The sequence below is a fragment of the Bombus pascuorum genome, chromosome 6 (assembly GCF_905332965.1).
Source record: "Bombus pascuorum chromosome 6, iyBomPasc1.1, whole genome shotgun sequence".
Classification (NCBI taxonomy): Eukaryota; Metazoa; Arthropoda; class Insecta; order Hymenoptera; family Apidae; genus Bombus; species Bombus pascuorum.
The window spans coordinates 316538-331750 of record NC_083493.1 but is presented as its reverse complement, the minus strand read 5'-3'; the positions used below and the strand labels follow the sequence as shown (position 1 = coordinate 331750).

The following is a 15213-nucleotide window of genomic DNA, read 5'->3' as shown; positions in this document are numbered from 1 at the left end:
ATATATCCAAAAAATAATTGGTGTTATAAGCTTTTATATAATGCTAAACATTCCACGCGCTTAACTCGTGCTACTTTTGATATACATATAGATACATAATACTAATAACATAATACTATAACATTTAACTTTCAAAAAATTTAAGTACAGTAATTATTTTCCTTTATGAGATTTGTGATTTTATTAATAAGATATCATAAAAGAATTAATATATATGTCTTGCTTTCTGACTAAATGTACGATATAACTAGATAAAGAACAGAGATACAGATTATGCAAGTTTGCGCTTGTAATAAGAGAATCTGTAAGAATCTTTGTAATCTATAAAAATCATCGATTACAGATGCTACAAAGAGTTAATACAGTACGAATAACACGTACTTTTTATCGTTTGGAAAATCTAACGAAAGACAAATTAATATTACTTTATAATGATCTATTACCTAAACAATTAATTATATCAAACTACAATTACTTAAAAATTAATAAGATCGACCAATTTCATCAATTTATTCCCCATTTCCATTCTTTAATCACCTTTCCTTTCAACAATCGGGCGCTAGTCACGTGAAAGTTATAATTCCCGATGTCACTCGTTTATTCATTGATCAGTGTTTTCGCATTCAGCGCATCCGGAATTAAGAGAGGTGGAAAGAGGCTAAAAGCAAAATCGAGGGAGAAATGTTCGCTCGAAAAGCCAGCTTGACACGTTCCTTTTGCCCACTTACTTATGCAAGCTCGTATTTTTCATGCGAGAGAGACACTGAAAAGCGGTTAATTACGATTGCACTTCGAGCCGAGTGCATCACCGCGAAAATTTAGGAGGAGACTCTCGAAAGCTCTGTCGGTCGTTGCTCGTCTGCATTTCCATTTTCCCTTCCCTCTTGGCTCACTTCTTTTCTATTCTATTTCCACTTACAATTGGCTATGGTATTTTACAGTAAAACTGTTATTGTATTTGTATGCAGTATTACAATGAGCTTGTTGTTCATCTGTAAATAACTACTGATCGTTTCATCTTCCTTTTCTCCTCCCTTTTTAAAGTTTTACATGCAAGTATTACAAATATATGCGATATATATACAAATATTGCAAATATTACAAATTTTAATATTTTTCCTTGACTATTTACAACTAGAGATGCTCGACTAACGTGTGCCGAGTGTTGGACCTAATGACATTATTTTAATATTTCTACATCGATCAAAATTGATACATTGAACGAAGAATGACTAGGACAAGTATAATCTATTCTACTAAATTGTACAATAAAAGACCTGTTGCTTTCACGATTAAATTCTACTTTCCGGTATTTTTTTAGACATTCGTAAAGTATCGTTTTGCAGACTATTCTTAGTAATTCGTCGTTTGAAAGTTTAAATATTTTACTGTCGGTATGATTTTACTATTTGCTATTTAAAATTACTATGTCATCAAAGACTATCGATCATCAAAAGTTAGGAATAAAAAGGAAGCAAATGTAAAAGTGGGTGCTCGAAGTATTTTCAATTTTCATTTTACTAATTTTAAAATTACACGCGGTTGCGAAAAAAATAAATATAAAATAATTCGGGTAAAGATATTAAAGCGACAATGAACGGCGATGGTCAGTCCAGATAGGAATACAATCTCTACAGCATGAATACGAAGTGACCATTTGCACTTCCGCGAAACGGATTAATCTTGAGGAGACTGCCGAAGGGACGAACAACCGGTTCACGCTTCTTCCACATTCATACCATGAGCACAGAAGAGAATTTTAACCGTGGCCAAATGGAAAAGTGCTCGAGAAGTTAGCAGTAGTATTCTCAAATTAATTTAACAAAAGCAGATAACAGTTTCGCTTATGTCTTTAAATCGTTATTTATTCTTACCTTTTTTCATTTCGATTATTTTTTATTATAGATATTATCATTTAACGAACAGTGATTTATTTTATTAACTATTAGGAATTTATACTTATCGTACAATAAACTAAACGTGTCCGTGTATAGTGGTAAATTATAATTTCTATTCTGTTTACTTCTGTTGTTGCTTTGAATTCATTTTTTTCCTATATAACTCATTACGAAACGTCAGCCGCGAAGCTTACCATCACTGACGCGAGAGAGTCGATCTCCAGGAAATCAAACCGTCATGTCGAATGTTTTTTTCGTGGCGATCCTCTCAATTATCACGCGGCCATTTAAACGCGCGTGTTCTGTGCATCGACTGTAACAAGGCGTAACGCGAGTAAAATGTAAAATGCTCATGATTTACGAGCGGTGCATGTACTTTCTTTATTCTCGTAGGTGTCTCGGAGTCATGTTTATATTAGCTAGCAATAAGTGACACGCCGGTATGCCTGCTCATTTTACAGGCGTAAACGTGAGTTACGGTGCTCCGTTGTGCTTCCTGAGCACGCTATTCGACCGATCGTTCCCCGTGACCCTTGCGAAACGCGCTCCGACAGTTTGTATCGTTGCATGCATCGAACATCGATCCGTGAGAAATCTCCGCACAACGTTTTTCGATCAAGTTATCCTATTAAAATGGTCCGTGTTATCAGGAATTTGAAAGTTTCTACTCGATCTTAAGTCAGTTTTTAGCAATTGCATGTGCACGCGCGTTTTTTTTGTTTCTTTTCCTTACATATGAAAATGGGAGAATTTATTTTCTTCACGAATGCGCTATTTTAGTGTAACGTTTGATTAAAGTCGTTTGTTAGGTCAGCCGTGTACACCCTTCGAGACTTTGATCTCTCTATGGCTTTTAATCGAAAAGAAAATCAGATGCCTGCTCCTGTACTCTGAGCCGAATCACAGGAATTTCTCCATCATCGGAGCTCAAAGCGTTTTTATTCTTTTGCGAGTTTAATGAGAATTCACATTAAATAAAATGGAACTATCGTCCTTCTGGAGCCTTTAACAAGAGAGTCTTTCACTATTTGACCTTGAAATGCAAGTCGAGAAAACATTTCCTCCAGTTTTCTATCTTCGTTTGTTATCATATGGAAGTGAATGAAACGCTGTGTTTTCATCTTCGATGCGTTTTTGTAACAATAATGTAGGTATTTTCGTTCTTAAAGAGTTGGAATATTGTATGAATATTAACGATATTCTTTTCATTTTTTGGTTGTTTTGATGGAGGAAGAATCTTAGAAGAAAAGAGGGCTACCATATATGTATGTGTATATGATACTATTTATATGATTGAATATTTCGGCGTAATATTGAAATTTGAAGTAACAAAACAGAGTAAGTATTATGAATTCTACATTCTCACATATAGCTTAGAATGCTAGCTTAGAATATTTGAAATAAATTGCACGTATGTATATATATACATACGACGTAGACACGGGAAGAAAGTTTTGATCAATTTTAAAATAAATGTTAAGCTGATTCAAGGGAATATAAAATATTATACGATCCGACCCTCGTATTACGAAGCGGCAAAAAATATAATTGCAATGATGGAAAACGCAAATGCTGCATTCGTCGCGATTACGGTTTAACGCGCTGGAAAAGCAAAAGAGGGAAAGACGTTCATAAATTCAACTTACCAGGCCACTTTTACAACAGTAGACCTCTACGTATTTATATCCGGATATCTACATGAAATTGTTAAGGCGCTTTAAGCCGATTACCGTGGAGGGTCAAGTTGGCCTTGCTAGGTTTCTTCCTCGTCGTACTCTCACTTTCCCTCGTTTTTTAGACGTTGAAAAAGTTATGGTACATTAACGAGTTGAGTGCATCAACAAACTTACAAAAGGGTTTTAAGGGATTAACCAGAGTTATTAAGAACGCCTCTGTCGAAGGGGAAAATGCAATAAAGAGCGTTCACTGCTTCTAGTTCCTGTTTCGCGCTTGCTTCTTGATTTATCCCGACGGATTTGTTCTGTTTTGCATCTAAAAAGAAAGCTATGAACTATATAAGTTCGATCGATGTCATGAAAAATGTTTGAGACATGTTCGCCAAGCAAATACAAGAAATTACCTTTTACGCCTTTATCTTTCTTCAAGTGACGATAACAAGATCGAGTATTTAATATAAATTATAGATCTCATTTTATCATAATATGCACACACACACACACACACACACACACATATATTCTATACATATACTATACTTTTATACATACAAATATATATTAGTACACATATATTATTATTGCAATGTAAAACACGAAAAGCAGTGGATAAATATTAAAACAAATATTAGAAACGTGCAAATATCTGCGAAACTGCTACAATCAGTAACAATTGCAGATCTTTTTGTTCATCTATTTCTTTCAGGTAAAAGTTATATAGATAGTAATATGAAATTTCTGATAAAATATAACAATTGACACCTACTCGTATTTAATAGTAGTAATAGTTATAAGCGTAATTATATTACCTGTTCGTTTACACTCATTTTCGACGTGAAAAATCATAATGATTAATTTCCCAATTAATAATTGATTAAATAGGTGATATGAAATCCCTAGCACGTGTTTTGCATCAATATTCATTATTATTTGTAGGAACGCTGCTTAAAGATAGCGTAAATCTGTACGTGTCTACTCAATTCGTTTAAGGAAGAAGATGGGATAAATCTGGCAACGAATTTGCATACTGTAATCACCCACTTGTTTTTGCTCGCAGCAGGTAGCACGTGGGTCGTTTGATGGTTACTCTCTACCTACGTTCTTCTTCAGTCTCGTAAGATCACAGCACCCTTCGTTTCGACTAACTGCTGTGTATCAACAACATCCGGTCCCAGATTTGGTTGTAAGAAACCTTGCAGCCTTCGGTAAATGAAAGCCAATGAAAATACTTTTCAGCAAGGGAATTCGTCAAAATAAAATTGTTTGCCGTCGCTTGGGAAATAAGAAAAATTCATTTGCGTAAACCACTACCTTAAACTCGTTGTTATAAATTATATTTTTTATTTTATTTATACGAGATATTAATGTTTATCTTTAAAAAATGAAAAATAACGTGAGAATAACGTGTGTAACAGAACGAATTAAGTAGGTGCAATGGTATATAAAATGTGGAGTTTTATACATATATCTCGGATTATAAGAAATTTTCCGCTACTATTCGACTTCATGCTCATACGACTCATTAAAATCAACTTACGTTTGTTGAAATTACGTCACGCTATAAGTGAAGTCGTAACGTAAACACTAATGCAATGGATCGTTTCATATAGATGTATAGGATATCGAGTGGAAAATTGACGCCTTTCGTTATATCGTTGAAAATTGATAAAGCAGAAAGACTTGTTTTGAGAAATAGACACATCGATACATAAATAGCAGTATTTTTACAAATATCAGATTACTTCCGATAAATTAGATATTACTCAGATATTGCATTAATTTTTAAAAGACGTTATACCAACTATCGTTATTATTACCTATATTGGAGATTCTAGAAATGGAAATAAAAAATACTGTTCTTTCAGAAGTATAGAAGATTCTTGAGAACCGAATAGGAAAGGAATGGTTCTATCTACTGTTCCCTGGAAGAGAAAACAAGACGGTATATTTTTATTTTTGAATAAAATCCGTTACGAATATGTGACACGATATTGTGACGATAAAAAAAGGAAAGCCCGTAAATTCCCAGCGCCTACGAGATTAAAGCACTTGAACGGACGAAACACGTGATACTGAGAGTAATAAATGGATCGTACAGAAAGATAGTCAATTAAATCGAGAACAACGATCGGTACATGCGGCGCGTGGATGCCAGCCAATTTATTAATCGGATTATCAGGCTGATTTCCCTCGAGTAAACCTGGGTGCGGGTTGCTCGATAATGTCGATCCATCGAAGCCTGAACAGTTCCCCCTCTGTTGATCTCGTCCCTTTACACTCTATACTCTACTCCATCTTTCCAAGGAAATTCCCGTCGTCTCTTACGTCGAGGATGTTTTTCTTTTCCCACTTAGTAAAACAAGTGGGAAATGGCATATGAAAGTCCAGTTGTATTATCCGCTTTGTGATAGAAGAACAACGTTTCTTAGATTGTCAGCTATCTGACTGTTGCTCAAAGACGCTTTCTTTAGATTCAAGATTCTTGTCAAAATCGGGGTTGCTTCTATTGTAATTGGAACATGAATTTTCGCTTAAAGAATAAAACTGATGTGAAAATTCTTCTGTATATCAAAGAGGTGTCCATTGGAAAGCTTAATAGAAGTAGAATATGATTCATCTTAGAAAGTATCATTATTAATCATTAATATAGATATTTAAATATAAAAGTCGTAGATATGTTTTTAAAAAGAGGGTTAGTTTTTATATAATTTTATATTTAAATGATTTTTATATCTCGATTCTAAAATTCACGTTCATAATTCGATAACCATTCTTTTTCCAAAGCATATTTTCTTAATTTTATAATAATAAAATAATTTCAAATAAAATTCTCTATCTTAACGTATTTGATAAAAACTCGAATTATTTGTTATTATCATGGTAAATCGTCCACTCTTTTCCAATCGATAAAGTCTAGTCCTCCCCAGGACTTACGGCTCATTTGACAGCCGAATTTTCCGAAAATTCACGCAATCCGAGAAGCCTCGATATCATTCGGTCGTTGATATATCGAATATTGAATAAAGCAATCACCATAACATCGCGCGAAATTGCTTCGTTATCTTCGAAACCTGTCATCGAAGAGTGATTGAACGATGTCATTGCTAGCCCCCAGTGCCTCGTCAAGATGATGGAAAAATAATTTCCTATTGGCTGATGTGTTTTCTTTATATCTAGACAGACAGTAATTGTAGGGGATGGAATTAAATGCATATTAAGAATTCAATAATATTGTAATATAGTAATATGTTAATGGTAATAATGATATATTATATTTATCGGCAATTGATCAATAATATATTTTCTTTCATTTTCTACACTTGTCTGTCGCCATTTTATCCTGCTTCCATAAAAGAATCCTATCCTCACGAAATTCATCGTTTTAATCTTTAATATTCATCATTTTTAATATTGAAGATTAAAAATAAAAAGTGTAGAATACATCTTTTTTTGTTTAAGGCTTCGTCTTCAAGAAAATTGAATGTAGACAGTAGTCGAATATTGGACTAATTCTCGATTGCTGTTAAATATGCGAACGAATAGCATAAAAGGAACATGCTTTGAATGTGTTGTTCCTAACGGGACAAGGTTATTCCTTTTCTTTCGATCTTAAGTCGTGCTTTCGTATGGCACAAACGAGAAAAACCTTCAAATCCGATTCGAAACACGCTCGTATACTGGTTGATATATTCGCGTCACGACACTCACGACGAGAGAGCGGGCTTCTATTTTGGATTCGGTTCGCCTTGCGTTTCCAACCCCCGTAATCAGACTCTGTGTCGAAGAAATTCGGATTCATAATTCAGGGCAGTTTTTCTTCCTCGTTCCTACCTCCGTTTTTCGTTCTTTTTTCTTCAATCAAATACGTGGAACTCAGCACATTGTTATCCCTTCGTGTACATAGGGTGGATCGAACATCAACGTCATGAAAGCATATTCTCATTGAAATTCCTTGCACGAAATTCGTATTTCGTCATATCTGCATGCTTCTTGCCACATCAGAAAGATCAATATACGATGACTGTAGTATTTCTTTGAACGTGGCCAAGGAAAACTATTGTCGGAGAACAATTGTCAAAATCCTTTTCTATGCGGCTAATATTAGTTACGTCGAAATTGACATTTTCTCTTAGAGAACTTGAAATTGCAATGCAGATTTGTGAAAATTGGTCACGACATCCTATATATTTTTTTTCCGAACAGTTTAGTTCGTATATAAATAAATTGCAGGTAAACTGTCTGCTATAATTTCAAATTATATTTACTTGAATGATATACATAAAATGATTCTCTCTCGTATAATGAAAAGAAAGTCAACTATTCTAATTGTAACGGCATCATAATAGTCTGATAATATATATGAAAATTATTTAAAGAGTTTTCATCTCCAGTTAAAAGGACTTTTAAAATTTTTCAGTGAAATTATTCCAAATTATTGTCCAGGTGCTTGATTAAAATTCCTGAACTCTCATAGGTAGTACGTTTATGTTGCGTCCTGTGGTTAATCGTTCAGTACATAAAGTCCGGCGGAAAATTTGCATCGAAAAGTGTCCCGAAATGGGGATGCTACTCACATCCATCGCTACTTAGCTCCCATTCTCCATGTAGTAGCGTAGTTGTGTGATTAGTACGTGCACACTGCACACTGTACACACTGGCACGTGTATAAGTAAGGATACCCACCTGTGGCGGGAGTATGCAATAACGATGGGCCTGGCCCATCTTATGTAAACACGCTCGCGTGAGGAGAGCCTCTTAGCTGCTGCAGAGACCTATGTAGACTGTAGACCGTAGAATGTAGACCCACGGCATGGCACCGACGCATTATGCACTCGATTCACTTCGCAAACTTACATCTTCGTGCACGGGTCGTTATATCGTCAGAATGTTCGCGTCTTTCCTTTTCTTAGATCGTCTGGCCACGATTTTTCCCGGAATGCGAAAACAATGCTTGCAGCCTGGAACATCCCTACTTTAGTACCTATTATATTATGTATTTTCACTGAATAGCATCTCTCCGTTTCTTTTTCTTATTCGTTGTACACGCTTATTTATAATATTTAAAAATAAACGAGATCGGATCTAACTGGTACGTTTTTCATTTTTCAATTTTTGTAATTCTTATTTGGTTTAACGAGTTGAACTTCCATCAAAGATAGATCCGTGGTACGTTAATAAATATATAAATTTTGCTAGTTCTACATAAACTAGAACGATACAGATTTTAGTTATCTATTTAAACTAGATCGATTTGGATTTCTTTGGCGCTCTGTCATTTAATATTATCAGCTTGAAATTATCGCATGACACGCATCGACGATTACTGTCAGTGTTTGACAAAACCGGCTACTACTTAAAGCGACATAATAACGTCTCTACTCGATATCCTGCATGAAAAATTCCGTTACTATTTCAAGGTACCGTGTATAACGTTTCGAAGCATTCCAATCAATGTCAGTTCTCGTTTGTACAGATAAATTACTCAAACGGGAATGGAAACACCAAGGATTTAATTAATATTGTTCTTATCACATAATCTTAAGAAGAAAACGACTGTGCGATTATTATGACAATTTGAACAACTGTGATCGTTCGCACAAAATCCGAGAGAAATAAAATATTATTTTGGTGTATATAAGATGCTACAACCCTTTCGAGTTAATTCAGTTCAGGGTTCAATCTACTTTTGCATAAGGAATTACTATCTGGCCTCTTATACAACATTTTCAGCCGCACCCTATGCATGTACATGATGTTTGCAGCAAATTATAAGCGATTAAAATTTTATTTGAGAAAACGGCATTTCATATATGCTAACCTAATACATACAGGCACGCTAATAATCCGTGACAAATCACGTTATTTAGATTAAAGTTAGAAACCCGTCGCCTAATGTCATCGGGGACTTGTTAATTTTAACGTTGTTTAATATGCGACACTTGAGAGAGATAAGATACGAAAAATATGCGACCGCTAAATTTTATCCTAATTCCATTAACCATTCTAGTTTCGAAAACACTTTAGTTTCCTTGGTTTAAAAATTTAGTAAAATTTATAGATGGATATGAAATAATAAATATTAATATGAAATATTATACGCGTTGCATCATACTCGTTAAGCAAAAATATCCTTTCCATTAAATTAATACCGAATTTAGTACCTATTTCGTCACATAATTTCTAATTCTTTTATAACGCAAAAGTAGTTAAACATTGAATATTACATTAAATATCAAATACATATATTTATATAGTAGATATTCTGAGAAGATAATTTATATTGAAAATAAAGATGTTAGATCTTGTTAACCAAAAATATTAATTATCTATTAATTATATATTATACATTATATATAGATATATTATTATTGATATATCTATATACAATTTATAAAGAATGTTGTATTTCTGCTCTAGAAATTTACTACAAGCAATTAAATGTGCGATATTAAGTTCAACGAGTTCAAACAGGCCGGATGGGTGAAGCAATATTATGTTACACTAAATGCTAAACTAACGAAACATTTCGTGCTGAAAAAATAAATGGAGGAACTTGAAAGAAATACCATTACAATTTTTAAACCTACATACGTCGTTTGATGTATAATTATAGATATCTTATAGAAGATATCTCTTTGACAAAACTTGTTCCCCGATCGGCCGTTACAATATGAACAGGCAGTCGATCATTTTTTTATCGACCGGCTTCTTTGGACGTGCGACGCAGAGAATGGAATGATTGCCCAAGGCTGCATTTATGTTTGACATTTATCGGAAACGACATTTGCGTTTCATATTCTTTCACACCGGGGCCGTTGAGATTCCTGTTACCTAACGAATAAACGAAATTGAAAATTCGAAGGTAATAGAATGGATCGTCATCTGGAAAACGATCGAAGATGTCAGTGCTGAAGGTGAAAGTATAATATATATATTCATATAGTATATATGTCATATTAGTATACAATAGTATAAGTGATATAATAGTTAAAATAACTGGTAAACAACTTCTTAAAATAAAATATTTATTTTCTGCAGATCAATCAGTAAGTACTATGATTATACTAAGATTATCAATATGCTTCGGATAAGCAAATGGAAGCTTCTCAGATTATAAAAATCGGATACGTTTTCAATCAAAATAAGACGTAGTCAACCATGATTGCAGATCAGTACCGAATACAAAGTATGAAACAGGTTTGGAATTCATCGATCTTTGTCAAGGACTGTCGTTTGTATGCACACAGGGTCAATCGCGATTGTCAATCATATTTACGGATAATTTTGAGTAACGATATACGATCAGTTCCGATTAACTGACGTAGAAATATGAGATGTCATGGACTTGCCGAATTATTAAACGTAGTAAGAAGATTCTACAATTTTTGTACGCAATCGAGCGACCTGGTTCGTAGTTATGTATATATCTATATAGAATATAGTATATATAGATACTCGATGCGTATCGACTGCTTACATGAATATATGCATAAATGTTTATGTACATATATCTATATGATAGGATTTAATGAAATGATATAATTTTTGTTGAAATTTAGTTGAAATTTATCCTACTCGTAATAACAAGACAGAGTAGATCACCACCCTTTTATTTCTTTACTCTCACAGAACTTTATGAAAGTATTGCGTTATGATAAGTACATAGCTACATGTACAATGTACGTCCTCTAGTAGAAATAATTTACTATATATATAAATATTTTTAAAATGTTCAAATATTTTAACTATTAAATAGTCAGTACTCTTTTGTTCACCCTGTAAGTAGGCCTTATACGTATTCGTATACGTACGTGAAATTTCGATCAAAGTTTGATATACTTGAATGCGCAAAAGAGTAGAAATTAATCGGCAAGCTTGCGTAACATGGAGTAGTACCTTGAATATATGTACGTAAATTGTAACACAATATAATCGAATTCAATCGGGTTAAGTTAAAGAATCAAGCAATTATTTGTAACGCTCCTTTCATTTTCTATCGAAAGATCGATTTGAGTTAGATCATTCTCCGCTAGACTTTTTGGAATATCGTTTGTTCATGGAAAATCTTTCCGGAAGAAATTAGCACGCAAGGGTGCGCAAAGGTTATAGTTATGGCTAGCTATTAGCGTAATAATATTCGTCCGTCTCGCGGACACAAATGCCGTACGAGAAAGTGAGTCACCGTCACCATAAACGACCGTCGAATTAAGGCCAGTGTACGCATAAGCACGCGTCAGGACAATCGAACAATTGCAAGCACGACATTATGTACTCCGCGACTGGTCAATGCCCTTAAAAGACCAATCCAGTCGTGTACAATGACCTTCTTTTTTGTTATGTACTTCTAGGTTTCGTTTTTCTTTTTTAAATTTATGCAATTTCTATAGGCTGTAATTCTATAAAAAATCTTCTTATGAGATTGTAGATGTTTTAAACACATGGTTAAACGGCTGCTGTTTAGATATATAACTATAGAACTATAAAACTATTAATTTTTGCAGTGCAACGCTTTTTAATTAGAGAAATATAGAGTCTATTGACAATTTCCTTAGATGACATATTGAAATTTATTATTTGTGCGTCTACTATTGTGCATGTAAAGTTCTTTAACGTTTAACACTTCTTACACTTCTCAATATTTTGATATTGCTAAAATTTAGGAGAATATTTTTAATTTTCATTTTATTTCTGTCAATTTATTTACTTTACGAATTTATATACTTTTGTAATTAAAAAATTCGAAGATAATTTATTCACAATTACAATTAATTAATTCGAAGAATTTTATAAAATATTTTTGCTACTTGTAAACAAGTTTGGTAACGTGATCTTCGATTGAGTTTTGATAATATTTTAATATAAAGAAAGGTAAATGTTTATAAAGTTCCCATTATTCTCTTATGCATATAATACGTATTCATGAGGTAAACTGATTGTGAAGTATGAAAAGAACGATAATTGCAACAAAGTCACTCACCAAGTTCAGAAAAACGTTTATTGTTGCAGAAATAAAATTAGAAAACCCTTAAGAGCTTGTCCCTACATACCTGAAACAATGGAATTAGATAAGAATTATTTGATGCAATGATCGGCGTGGAAAGTGAGATCCTCTGCCAATGGTTTTCCATCTTATTTGCCGTTCATTCAATAATTAATCATATAATTATGTCGTTAAAATGATACATTTACATCGCAATAAAAATAACTGTTGAAAGAAGTACTATCATAGCTTAAATTGACGTATCTAATTGTAAGTAGGTATTATTTTAATAATTTCACTTAATAAGGAAATAGATATACAATATTCATAGCAAGTAAGAAAAGTGTACCTATATTAAAGGCTTTAGATTTCAAGTTTGATTCGACATTGTACAAACAACTATGTATCTTCAAAGCTCTCAAGATAAGTGAATCACATACCTATGTACATCCCTATGTATATCCCTAAAATTATCTTTTGAAATAATATAACTACTATATCGCACAATTTTTAACCAAAATTTCCATCAAAGTTCAGTTGCCACTTATTTGTCACGTAAAGCAAATTTTTCTGATAAAAAGATTGGTGATACGTCGAAAAATAAAAGAATATGCAAAGTTTATAAATTCAATTTATAAAAGTTATTGCCTGTACATAATTATCGTGTTGTAGTGGAAATTTGAATTTTAAGAGAAATGTAGAGAAATCACGTAGGGAGAGAGAACGGTAAGAATCAAAGATGATTGGAAATTCTCAGCTGCTCAGACAGTCCGTTGAGGTAACTGTTGGTCGGAAATGCTCGTTATGTATTTCCTTCAGAAAAGTTACCTTTAAGGCATTAGTCTTGCTCGTTTTATAGGAACCCTACGGGTTTGTTTATCGACTTTATAGTCGTAATTACGAATCAGGAACAAAGATTTGGTCTTTAATCGTACCGAACGAAATCAGTTTATCTTCCTTTATAGATGTTCGCATAATAAAGTTCAATGTTAGAACGAGCGAAAATTTTGCCCGATTAGATCCTTACTTTCATTTCGATAGCTAAACGAGTAATAACAAATATTATACATATATATTTATTTATTTTATTATACATAAATCGTATCAATCGTATATGTCTGTATTATTAAATTTGCTACGTCGTTGATTGATTATTTTATTTAAAAAATCTAACGTGTCCTAGCAGTTATTTTCACAAAAGAGTAAAAAAGAAAATTCTCAAATGTAAATGAATTTCGTTAATTGGTTTACATGTAATTTAGTTGCACGAAATGTGGTGTATCTTTTATACAAACTGAAGTACATACGCGATATTATTTTAATAAGTCTATAAATATGAAATAGATTTATCAAAAATTGGTCATGACAAATGTCATATTCAATGTTTTTAAAAGTCGTTTAATCACCAGTACAATACACGTTATTATCCGCTTTAATACACAACAAGATCCAATTTAATACATAATAACTTACGAAAACAAATTATACAATTTATATTTGAATAACTGCATAAATTGATGCATGTGCAAACAGGGATATACAATATATGTACATATTTGTACATCAAAACGTGAATATACTTATGATTGACTAACAATGTATTAAAAGTTATGAAATAATTTAGCTAGATGGAAAATTTCAAATCATCAATCACGTTAAAAAAATTTACAAGTTATATTGAAATTTATATTGAATTTTTATATTTATATTGAAATTCAATTTCAGAACACTTTATCAATATTTTATAATATCAGTGTTTTACGAATTTAAAAATATTTAGTGAAAAAGGTATTATGAGAGTCAAAACACGTTCATATCTTATTAATATTAATTTTTATGTATACAAACGTGTAACGAATATATGACATAAAATATCGAAGCAAACAGGAACAGTGGAATAACATATATTCTCCATTTGTTTCAATGTGCATTAATTTAAAGTACGCGCGTGCGAATCATAGTGTGTAAAAATAAAATAGTTATGTATGAATGAACAGTCTTGTACAATTTTCCGATGTTGTGTTATCGTTTACATATTTCTTAATCCTTGTGATATGCATTAAGGCTTATTATGTATAATAACTATTTCACGTTAGATATGTTTATTCATTTGTTTAGTTCTACTTCTTGTCCGTTTCAGTATTTGGGTATAGCGAATCAAATAACGAATACATTTCACTTATTATGCCGTATACGTGAGTACTATGTGCCCATGTATGTTTACTTAATTAAATAGTAATATTAAAAAGAATACATGTATCTGTATTTACCTTTTGACTATTACACGTGTAAAAGAATTACACATGTTCTTCATACACATAATAAATTAATTAATAATATTAATTTTAAATTCTTATAAATTCGATAAAAAGTAGCAGAAACGAAAAATTTATAGTATCGAATCCCTTTTTGCATCAGTTCGTATTCTTGCATTAGAGAATAAGTACATTAGATGGAATAAATACTTGTTTCATTTTTTACATAATATCATAACATAATAGGAAAAAAGCGATTTCGTTATACTATCTAATAACATATTCGCTTTAAAAATTTGACTCCAATATATGGCATCGATCATTAACAGATAGCCTTTGGAGAAATTATACTTCATTTATAATCAGGTAGACGATTAATCTCTGGTTTTCGAAAAGATTTTTGC

The 15213-nt window shown here is 32.5% G+C and overlaps 1 protein-coding gene across 1 annotated transcript in view; it reads right to left on the bottom strand.

The window, feature by feature from the left end:
- Positions 1 to 15213, bottom strand: part of LOC132908332 (netrin-B-like) — a 111973-nt gene that overhangs the window by 19327 nt on the left and 77433 nt on the right. The gene's annotated exons all lie outside the window — the stretch shown is intronic.